Source organism: Parus major, chromosome 1, assembly GCF_001522545.3.
Source record: "Parus major isolate Abel chromosome 1, Parus_major1.1, whole genome shotgun sequence".
In the NCBI taxonomy this organism is placed as follows: Eukaryota; Metazoa; Chordata; class Aves; order Passeriformes; family Paridae; genus Parus; species Parus major.
Window position 1 is genome coordinate 94,427,298 of NC_031768.1, and position 11,248 is coordinate 94,438,545.

Here is an 11,248-nt window from a genome sequence, read left to right on the forward strand (position 1 = left end):
ATGAAGTAAAAGCACTAGAGACCACATTAAATGCAATGTAATAGACCTGCGGGTCTTGGAGCCACAGACATTTGACCATGGGATGTTTCTTTAAGCTAACTCCTGTGGAAAGTGGTTCAAGCACTACTTGCAAATTCATCTCATTTAGGCCTTGCCATGAAATAATATTTTAGTTCCTTGCTTCAGGTGCAATGCTCGATATCAGCAGTGAACAACCAAACAAATGCTCTGTTTGGGTGTTCTATTCCTTCTGCACAAGAAGAGCTCAGTTGCCTGCCTGTGTGCCAAGCATGTATCCTAAGTTTGCAAGAGGAGTGTTGAATTTCCTAACTACCTTTGGAACAAGGCAAAAGGAGTAAGATCATAATGAAGGAAGCTCTGGACTTGACTGAATGTGGCAGCACTGTTGGCCTTTTGTTGACCTTTGGAAAAATCATTGCAGAAGATGTTCTGCTATTTCCATGGTCTCTAACAGTTTTGTAGAATATTTTCTGCATGCACTTCTCTGTGGTTACTTTGACACACACTGACTTGCAGAAGTGCAGAATCTCTGCAGGCCTCTGGGGATGCTAATTGGAGTTTTTTACATTGGCAACATTGTAAAAACATCACCTGGAATGACTTTTAAGCCATTTTAAGTGTGGAAGGAAATGAGGAATCCCAGGAAGTGATAGTTGTTCCATTGCCAAGACAAGCATCAAAACAGTGGTAAATAGATGAGGTAATTACAATTATTAGTATTATTGGCTGATCTAGCTTAGTCTAACTGAAAACTCTTCTGCAAGAGAAGGATATCCATTAGGTAGGGATTAATGTGATGTGAAATGCATTCTGCTGCCTGAAAAAAAAAAATGCAGAAGAAGTCACTCAGACCAGGAAGCAGCTTTCATAGAGGCTGGATTTCTGAAGCATTGTTTACAGAGAAGTGGTCCTTCTGGGAACTATTATTGCCCTTTTCTCTGTACTCATTACATCATCCAACCTGCAAAGGCATCTGCTTGCCAGATGCTGAGGGGTATTTGCTGGAGTACTATTTATCTGAGAGTGAAAGTGTCACTTCGTGCTAAAGGGCAGGCGTGGATGCAGCTGCCAGAGAAGATAAGTGAGTGTGAAAATGTTTTAATCTTTACATGGAGCCCATTTCCCCCACAAATTTCCACGAAAAACTTGTGGATCATGAAAAGCAGAAATCTTAAATTAGGGGATCTGAGTGTCTCAGAATTCAGTCCAAGTTGTGACTTGCTGATGAGAGGAGTTGCACCTCAGCTTGGTTATTCCTACAGCTGCACGGGAATCTGGCAACACAAGATCTTGATGCTGATAGGGGTGGAAAAGGGTCAGGGGAGTCTTCTGGCATAGTTTAAACGGAGCTTCAAAACCCGATTATCACAACTTCCTGGCAAATACCTCCAAGGAGGATTTTTCCACAATGAAAGATTTGAGGCTTTCATTGGTGTTCTCTGCTGGCTGTTGTAACAGAGGTGGTGCAGTGTAAAATGCCCTTCCTTACACTGAGTGATTCTGTAATGTCACACTGTTTACTACTGGATGACATCTGCAAATAAAGCCGTGGTTTCGTTCTTTGAATTTTATTTTTAGACATTCTTCTTTTGGATTCAGGGCCGTACCATAAATTCCTGCTAAATTACAGGAATGACCGCCACGGGTGCTCATTTTCCTGGAGAAAACCACGGCAGTCGGCGTGTGTGTAAATAAAAAAAGGCCCCTGTTATATGCAGCGATCAAAGGAAGGTTTGTATCTCTGAAAGTCTCTCGACTTTTTCTATTTTTCCTCGCCTGCCGGGGCTACTGGGATCCGCTGTCCCCGGCCGCCAGCCCCGCGCCAGCCCTGCCCGCTCCCGGCCGCTTTTCCTGGAAAGCGGGGCAGGAGAGGGGGCGGGCAGCGTCGGATCCCGCGGAAGCCTGGCTTTCCCCGAGCCCCTTTCCTTTGGCTCTGCTCCGGGTCCTTCCCGGCCAGGCGGGGAGGAGAACGCCCGCCCCCCGCGGGGCCGCCGGGGGAACATCTGGGCGGCCGCGCCGCCAACATCTGGAGCGGCCGCGGCGCATCCCCCGGGAGCCGCAGCTGGAGGGAGGCTCCTGCCCCCGGCGCTGCCCGGGCCGGCAGCGAGACCCCCGGAGGAGGGGAAGGAAGAGGAGAAGGGGCTGCGAGGGAGGGCTCGGCACAGGTAAGGGCAGCCCCGATCCCCGGTGCGGGAAGGGCCGGGGTGAAGGCAGGACGGGCGGCGGCGGGGCAGGGCGGGGGAGGGTCGGATACTGCCGGGGAAAAGGACAGCTGCTCCATGTTTGCCTCCACTCGCTCCACGGGGGACACTTCTGAGGTGAAAAGCGCGGACGGGACTTTTAAATCAGCAATCTCTTTCGGGAAGGTTGGTGGTGCTCAGATGCGAGCGTGGCCCTTGCGGGCATGCGGAGCGTTCTGCCCCATGTGCGAGAGGCTTTGCAGCCGAGGTTCTGGATCGCTGAACAAAGGGGAGATTAGGTGTTCATCTCAGTTCTAACTTTACTACGTGATTTTTTCCTCTCCCTCCCTCTTGGATGTGTCAAATGGAGATGTACCTCCAAATTTGAATTTCCAGGCAGAATTAAAAGAATTTAAATGTACTTCATGACCTCTTACTATATGAGAGAAACCCTAAAATTATCTTAGCCTCTTTATTTTATTTCAAAACAGAATAACCCTCAGAAAAATACTTCCAGTCCCTGGATATGTTCCATTTTGCTTCAATTTTCCACCAGTAAATCATATTCTACTCTCCTAAAAACACTTAATACTTGACGTGGTATCAAAACATTATTATCTTTTTGATAAAGGGCTTTCTGGAGAGTTTGGGAACTTAAGTACTTGTGAACAAAATATTTCTGCTTTTTACTTTTTAAGCCAAGTGTTTGATGATTACCATGTATTTGCATGCTTAGAACTTGTGATTTCTCCATTATGTGTAATTTTGTTTGCATCAGCTTATATTGCTGTTTCAGTGGAACTCTTTAAATTATGGCACAAGTTGTACTGCAAGTCACTCACTGTAAGTACTTTGTAAAAGGCAAGTTTTCAATATCCATTTTAGATGCAAATTCATCACTGACTCTGGAGTTACCTTTCAGAAGTTTGCTCAGATGTCTTTTGCTGCTTTTCAGGGTTGCTTGTGTGGCTTTTTCCGTATTTTTCTCTTTACAAATGGAGCTGGGCAAAACAAACAGATTTCTCTCAGCTGTGGAGAGTTGTGGGTAGAAATAACTGCTGGAGAAGAAAACTCAAATGAACCTTGAGGAGTGGCTGGAATAATTCTGACTGTGTTTAGGCAAACTGCTGTTTGCTTTCTTCTTGCACACAAATCTGCCTGCAAAGATCATTTTAGTCAGTACTGCAGATGGCCAGTGCAGCAGTGCAAAAATGGGCTCCTTGTTTCCAGTCTGAAGAGGTATGTGAACCAAGACTTCTCAATGTTGAAATTCTTGTCAACTGGCTCCTTCTTCTTACATGTGATCAAACACGCTCATGCCCACTTGCAGTTGGCAGTAGTAGCAATTTTGACTGAATCTTCCAAGCTGCAGGCAATACAAGCTCCTAAACCCAGGAATTACAAATAATTTGACATAGGTTTTGAAATACCTTCGTTTTCAGTAGAGTGACTCTCTCCAGGGGCAGCTCTATCCCATCATGCAGGATGAGCCAGACCTTGGGTCCTGGTGCTGTTTTTTGCTCCAGAAGGTAAAAAGGAGATTTAAGTCCCTTTTATTAATTTATGCTTAAATCAGGGCCTGCTATAACGCTTTAATGCTATCTGAGCAACACTCCTGAAACTCTTGTTCCAAATCACCTTGCACTTGAGACATTTCTAAGACAACTTGTGTAGCATTTGTAATGCCAGTGGTTTTGAAAGAGGACCTTGCTGGATCTGCTCCCTCTGTGAATTGCATTGTTGGAGGGGTTGCAGGACCTGAAGCTGCTGCTGCTGCAGCCTTGTATCATGGAGAACTCTTGGGTTTCTGCTAATGTTGCATTAGCACAAGTAATTCCAATTTAATGAGTAGAGGCAGTCCTGTAAAATGGAACTACACCTCTCAAGCATTTTGTGTTTTCTAGCTGGTCAAAGCCAGCCAGCCATTTCTCCCAGCTAGCATGAATCTTACAGGCTGCCTTGCCGACACTCCCATTAATTCATTAGTGCTTCTCTCTTTGGCCTTGATCCACACAGCTTTCTGCTGTTGATAGTGTGTTTCCCCCAGGCTATAGCTGGTAGAGGCAGTGCATTTGGCTCCCCTTGAAGAAGCAGTATTATCAGGCAGCCTGAGATTGACAGACAAGACTGCAAAGAAAACTTCAAGGTACAAAGGCAGGTTGGCCAAAGCTCTAGGTGCAAACCCTACCTGCTCTGTTGCACAGCTTTGTGGAAATTACTGATAAGAAAATTTTTATATATTTTTTTCTTATCACAGCAGAATGCTGTAAGCCCCAAGCACTCATATAATTTGTTACAGTCATCAAATCCACAGGATTTAAACATTTATTTTTAATCACTTTGTTTGCAATGAGGGCTCACACTACCTAACTGTACTGCACAGACAGATGGGGTGGCTGAAGATGGGGACAGACTTTTTAGTAGGGCTTGTTGATAGGACAAGGGGTAATGGTTTTAAACTAAAAGAGGGTCTATTTAGATTAGATATAAGAAAGAAATTTTTTGTGAGGAGCAGGGTGAGATGCTGGCACAGGTTGCCTGGAGAGGTGGAAAGCTCCTTCCAACACCAACTATTCTATAATTCTATCAGAAGGTTATGAACACTTAATGGAATAACTTAAGAAAGCAGAGATTCATGAACAAGTGGCTGGCTCTCTATGGGATGAGACAGCAAAATGAAGCAGTGTCACAGCAGAAGCCAGTATTCTGGACACATGTGCCCCATGTTTCCAGCCTTCTCTCTTGCTGGGGACAGGAGAAATTCAGCTCTTACAAGTGTCACCTGCTTGTTGCCCAAGTATGAGGTGTTATGAGCATCATGTTAGCAAACTGAGTCTCTGTGTAGTTTTTCAGTAAGAAAAACAATCCCTTCCTATGAAAACCATCAAAGACTTAATAATGACCTCGCATTTGTTGATATGAGCTCCCTTCCCATTTTTGTCAACTTGAGACTGTCCTTAAGATGAAAGCTTACTAATGCACACAGCACAGATGACAATTCTGCTTCCCATACTTTGTTAGTGTTTGGTGATTCCTTAAAACAGGATCTTCTTTGTAATCCAGCTTCTCATTCAAAGGCTTCAGTCACCGCAATTTCTGGTGCTATACCTGCTGAAGAGAAATTCTAATGCCTTTTCCACACAGTAGTTATTGTAACGGAGTAACCCTTGCAACCAAGGAATTATAACTCATATTGAGGTCAGAAAGCCCTGTACTTCACACCTTCATGCCTTCACACCTCTCTACAACTACCTGAAAGGAGATTGTAGCCAGGCATGGGTCTGCCTCTTCTCCCAAGCAAGTAGAAACAGGATGAAAGGGCATAGTCTTAAACTGTACTTGGAGAGGTGTCAGTTGGACATTAGGAAGAATTCCTTCTCAGAAAGGGTGATTAGATTGGGCTGCCCAGGGACGTGGTGGAGTCACTGTCCCAGGAGATGTTTAAGGACAGACTGAGTGTGGCAGTCAGTGCCCCGTGGTGTAGCTGACACAGCGGTGATCAAAGGCTGGACTTGATGGTCTGAGAGGTGCTTTCCAAGCTAATTGATTCTATGGTTCTGTGACCTGTCCTCCTCTAAGCACGGTGTTCTCTTTCAGATATGGCTTCTTTGCTGGTGGAAAATATCCATTGAAGACCACTCAAACATTAAGTTTTCTCAGTAGACTCCCTACTTTTTTTTGGGTTGTGTCTTCTTGTCTTCAAGAAGTGTTTGGAGACATAAATAACAATTGCAGTAACTTCTAAAAGTCTGTAAAGAGCTTTGAAAGTGCCAAAAGCAGGATCTTTCACAGCCCAAGTGGTCATTAGTATTTATTACAAATATTTTCCATGGTCTAGTAGTCCTGTCAGCTTTGATGTTTCATGAGATCATTCCACTGAAACCCCAGCTGAACTGTCAAGATGCTGTAGGAGGTCTATAAAAAGGCAAACCATATTTTATTTCATTTCCTCTCCAGAGCAGGGCTCTGATCTCTAAGTCATCAGTTGATACATCAAACTTCTGCTCTATTGACATTTTCCTAGTCTAGGAAGCCTTTTCTCTCCTAGGAAGCAGAGAACATTTAAGTGAATACAGCTGGAAAGGCAAAGAGGAGCCAGAGACTACACCCAGAACTGTTTTTTTGTGGAAAAGCTATGGAGCAATCTTCCCAGTGGCAGTGTAACCTCTGCTGGACCATGGAGCTCCAGGAACACCTAGAGTCCTGCAGAGGTTGATTGTTGAAGTGACCTGGACTGTTTTAAAGATCATAGTTCACCCTCCCACACCGGTATGCCCTGGTGAGGCCCCATCTGGGCTGCTGTGTCCAGTTCTGGGCTCCTGAGTTCAAGGAAGACAAGGAATTACTGAAGAGGGTCCAGCAGAGGGCTATAAGGAAGATGAGGAGACTGGAGCATCTCTCCTCAGAGGAACAGCTGAGGGAGCTGGGCCTGTTTAGCCTGGCAAAGAGACAACTGAGAGGGGATCTCATCAATGCACACAGGATCTTAAGGGCTGGTGTCAAGAGGATGGTGCCAGAATCCTTTCAGTGATGCCTGGTGACAGGACAAGGGACAATGGGCACGAGCTGAAACACAGGAAGTTCCACCTGAACATGATGGAAAACTTCCTTCCTGTGCAGGTGACGGAGCACTGGAACAGGCTGTCCACAAAGGTTGTGGAGTTCTCCCTCTCTGGAGACATTCAAGAGCTGTCTGGAGGCAATCCTGGGCAACCTGCTCTAGATAAACATGCTTTAGCAGGGGGGTTGGACTAGATAACCTGCACAAGTCCCTTCCAGCACTAACCATTCTGTGATTTCATGATTTTGTGATTCTGTGATGAAAGCAATTGACATCAAAAGGAGAGTGACTGCATATAGGGGCTTCACTAGCTGGCACAACTTGGGTTAAAGTAGGGAAGCACTAAGAGGTCCAGCTAAGCCCAGCTCTGGGAGGACTGGAAAGGAGAGCTGGTCTCAGATGCTAATGAAGAGCTCCCACAGCACAGCAGTGGGATGTCACAGCATGTCCCTTCCTTTCTCCAGCAGCCCTTTTCCTCTGCCACACAGTTAAAACCTGCCAGGCTGGGAGGAGCTCTGCAGCAGGAGGGCAGCAGCCTGGGGTGACTCTCTGTGGAGAAGGAAACTGCTACCCTGCATGGGGGCAAGGGAGGGTGACCCCACAGGAGACACCCCACTGTGGGCACTGAAGTGGCTGTGGAGTCAAAGCTGGAGTCAAAGCTGGTCCCACAGGAGGTAGCACTGCTGTGCCTGAAACAGTTTACTGACATACTCCTGCTATTTTATCCTTTATTTCAGCCACTGCTAGGAAATACCAGGGTTTATGGCCAATACAGGAACCATGAATATTTCATAGGAAAAAAATTGCTCTTATGTGTCCCGTGCACTTACTAGGTTTATTTTCTACATGTGTAAGTTTTTTTAACTTGTGGTGTTCTGAAAAAGGCTCCAGTTTGGCAGTCCTGAAGACCAAAAATTTCATATCCTCAGATGAGCAGCTGCTCAGATATCAAGAGCCAATGGTAAAATTATTATGTAGTACTTGTCCCTGGATAACCCCTGGAGATAGCCTGCTCATCTATGGGAGCAGAAACAGTCAGCAGATGCACAGAGAACAGGGAAAGAGAGCCAGAAAACTGAGGGTCATGAGAGATGACAAGCACAGTGAGGAACACTCAGAGGGCTGACAAGTATCTGGGAAGGAAGAGTCTCTCAAATGTAAGGCACTGCAAAAGAATAGAGTGGTACAAGTTGTGGGCCCAAAGTCATCACTGTGGGAGATTGTGTCCTCCTTTCTAGAGTCAGCAGATAGATTTCTGGCCATTACCTCTGGGATTTTTGATTTTCAATCCTATCTTCTAGGCTTGAAGATTCTCTGAATTATTCTCCTACAGACTTTGGAGATGCGTGTTTACGACATTTCATTTTTTTTCTTTACCTGAAAATCCTGATCTCCCACCCCTAAACCAAAAATACCAAGACTGTCCTGTCAGTTTTTTTAGCATTTCAAATAGCCTTGTGTCCTGCTTTCATTCTTACACACAGCACTTAGTTCCAGTCTAATTCTAAAGCAGCTATAGGTGCCAGCTGAGTATTTCCTTAACACCACAGCAGTGATCTCATCTGGAAACCAGGAGCTGGAGTCGCTGAAATGCTTTCAGTCATGACATGAAATCAGGGCTGTGTTTAGTGAACAAAGCACTTGGAGCAGAGAGTTTTTTCAGATCAGCCTGGCTGTCTGTGGTGTTTACAGCATAATGCCTGTGGGACAAGAGGCACTTGCCTTGTGAATAGATTTTTTGCTGCAAAGGAAACTTTGGTACTGAATTAAACTTGTCTCTGATTTTCTTTGTCTTGCATGCATTTCAGCTTTGCTGGTTTCCATCTTTTGTAAAAGCTGTATGATCACAGCTTGTACACTGATTAGAAAATGCCTACAATTGTTATTTCCTCCTCTTATCTGGGTGCATCATTCTCACTGATATCACAATTCATTCCAGCAGCTGTTACGGATAAATAAACATTTCCCATCAAATACTATAAATTCCACATCACTCTTTTCTAATCTAGCATATGGAAGAAAAAATCGGTGATGTTTAATCTTTGGTCTGAACCTTTGTTGTCGTATGGTTATGTAGCAGAAATGGAAGCATTGCAGCAGAGTGAGTTTGTGGCTTTATAAGTAGTGTCATTTCTGGAAAATAAATCCACATTTCTTCTCACAGTTCTCTGTGGCATCCCCCAGGGCTTGACAAACACAGGAAATTGCAGGGCATACTGCTGTGGCAGGAGAATGTGCAGGGAAGGGAAGCTGCTGGCTGCAGGATGAGCTCTGGCTCAGCTGCTGCTCATGTCCCTGTCCCATGTAGGTTACCCTGCCTAAACCCCTGTCTGTCCTTTGAAGGGAAAGGGGATAAAAGGAAAACTAACCTAGTGCTTCCTGAAGCAATTGAGAAACCTTCTGAGTAACCAGGTGGTATGCAGGGTTTCTCCATAGCACTTTCAAGGTTGCCTTGACCCCACAGAAGTGGAGATCAGAAGTCAAACTGGTAAATGTTACAAAACATCTCTCCCCAAAACATCGGAAGATATTTAAGTCAACCATCTGAGGCTATTTCTGGCCTGCCTCTCATGCTTCTGATGGTGTGAGATAATTTTCAGGCTAAAAAGGCAGATCTTAATAGCCACAAAAATGCACACCTTTTCTTGAGTTCCCACTTGGAAACCTCCTTTTTCAGTGGAATCCCATGTTCCCTTGTGACCCCCAGGAGTAAGGTGCAGCCTGAACAGAAGGATGAACAACCCAGGTACACAAAGCATTATGGCTGCATGGGGAATCTGTTGGCAACCATGAACAGCCTAAGTTGGTTTGGCACAGCGTGGATGTAAAACACTTTTGCAATATCATGCAGCTTTCTAATTGCTGGAAAAACCTTAATCATACAGTGCTTTCTATGGTTATTGCAAGAAAAACTATGCTTGGAATTCTCACATTAAAAAAAAACACATCTCACATTCACAGGTAGCTGTAAATTATTCTTGTTCTTTTTCCAATTAGCTGCAGCAGTGTTGGCTAGTACTTAACATTTATAAACTACCTCAACAATTGAGTTTATTGCCATAACTATGCCTAATAACCTTTTTCTCCAGTTCTTCTGAGACTATAGACCCCTGAGCAGGGTTGCCAGGATGGGGGTCCTGGGCCAGTCTGACTGAGCCAGTTGAAACCTGTGGCTGTCCTGGAACTCTGACAGCAGCCTCCTGTCCTGGCATGCCCCACACTCTCCTGAGAGCCGTGCTTCAAGGGGCACTTTGTGTGGAAAGCCTGGATCTGCGCTGGAATGTGTACTTTGTCTCTTTGTGCTCTTCAGAGCAGCAGTCCTGCTGGTTGGTAGAGGGGGACCTTCCCTCTCTCCGAAATTTGCTCTACTACAGATTGAAATTTACTGTTGTCCTGGCTGCTGTGGCTCCATGGCTGCTTGCTGGGGCTGGTGGAAGGGTCCTGAGTGGTGAAACTTCAGGGTGGAGACATGAGTCAGTGATCCTGCAGGAACCCTGGGAGTGCACACAGCAGGTAACAGCAGAGATTTGATCTGCAATGGGCAAGGATGTACATGTGCTGAAAAGCTAACCAGTGGGGAGAACTGTGGCCAGGTGAAGAACATGACGTGCTCAGTGAGCCTCCCAATTTCCCTTCATCTGTAGGACAGATCACCACCTCTGACATCAGAAAGAAAAGAAGGGCAGTGGTAGTGGGTGATTCCCTTCTGAGGGAACAGAGGGCCCTGTATGTTGTCTGAACCATCCCACAGGGACGTCTGCTGCCTCCCTGGGGCCTGGGTATGGGATATCACTGAGAGACTTCCTGGGCTGATTCAGCTCTCTGGGTATTACCCACTGCTGATACTCCAGGCTGGCAGTGCTGAGATTGAAAAGAGGAGCGTCAGGACAATTAAAAGGGACCCTGGGGCACTGGGTCAAGTGTTTGATAGGGCAGGAGCACAGGTGGTGTGGCAGGAGCTCAGTGCCTTTGGTGGCAGGGACAAAGGATGAAAGGAACAAGAGAACCGTGAGTGGCTCAAGGACTGGTGACATCGGCAGAATTTTGGGTTCATTGTGCACCTTTCATGGCACCTGGCCTGGTGGAACCAGATTGTCTCCATCTCTCTGGTAAGAGCAGAAGGATTTTAGCTCATGAACTGGTGGAACTCACTGAGAGGGCTTTAAACTAGGCTTGAAGGGGGAAGGAGATGCAGCTGGGCTGTCTGGGAGCAGGCCCAAGGGTGGGAAGCCTGAGTTAGGGGTGAAATCAGCAGCCCAGCTGAGGTGCATGTGCACCAATGCATGCAGCATGGGTAACAAACAAGAGGAGCTGCAGGGCATGCTGCAACAGCAGAGATCTGATGTAGTCACCATCATGGACATGTGGTGGGACAACTCACACAGCTGGAGCACAGCACTGGATGGGTCCAAGAAGCTCTTCAGAAGAGACAGGAGAGCAGGAAGAAGTGCAGGGGTGGCCCTTTATATTAGGGAGGCTCTCAGCA

General features: G+C 45.9%; 1 protein-coding gene across 2 annotated transcripts in view; it reads left to right on the forward strand.

Annotated features, from left to right (window-relative positions):
* The first annotated feature begins 1,913 nt into the window (after positions 1–1,913).
* The window catches only part of TMEM45A (transmembrane protein 45A), a 25,956-nt gene continuing 16,621 nt past the window's right edge, over positions 1,914–11,248 (forward strand). The window contains exon 1 of one of the 2 annotated variants that reach the window (XM_015648487.3): positions 1,914–2,186. The gene's annotated coding sequence lies outside the window, so the exon portion shown is untranslated. Of the gene's footprint in view, positions 2,187–2,266; positions 2,340–11,248 lie in introns of those variants that run through there. The other variant, XM_015648514.2, reaches the window with a different exon arrangement.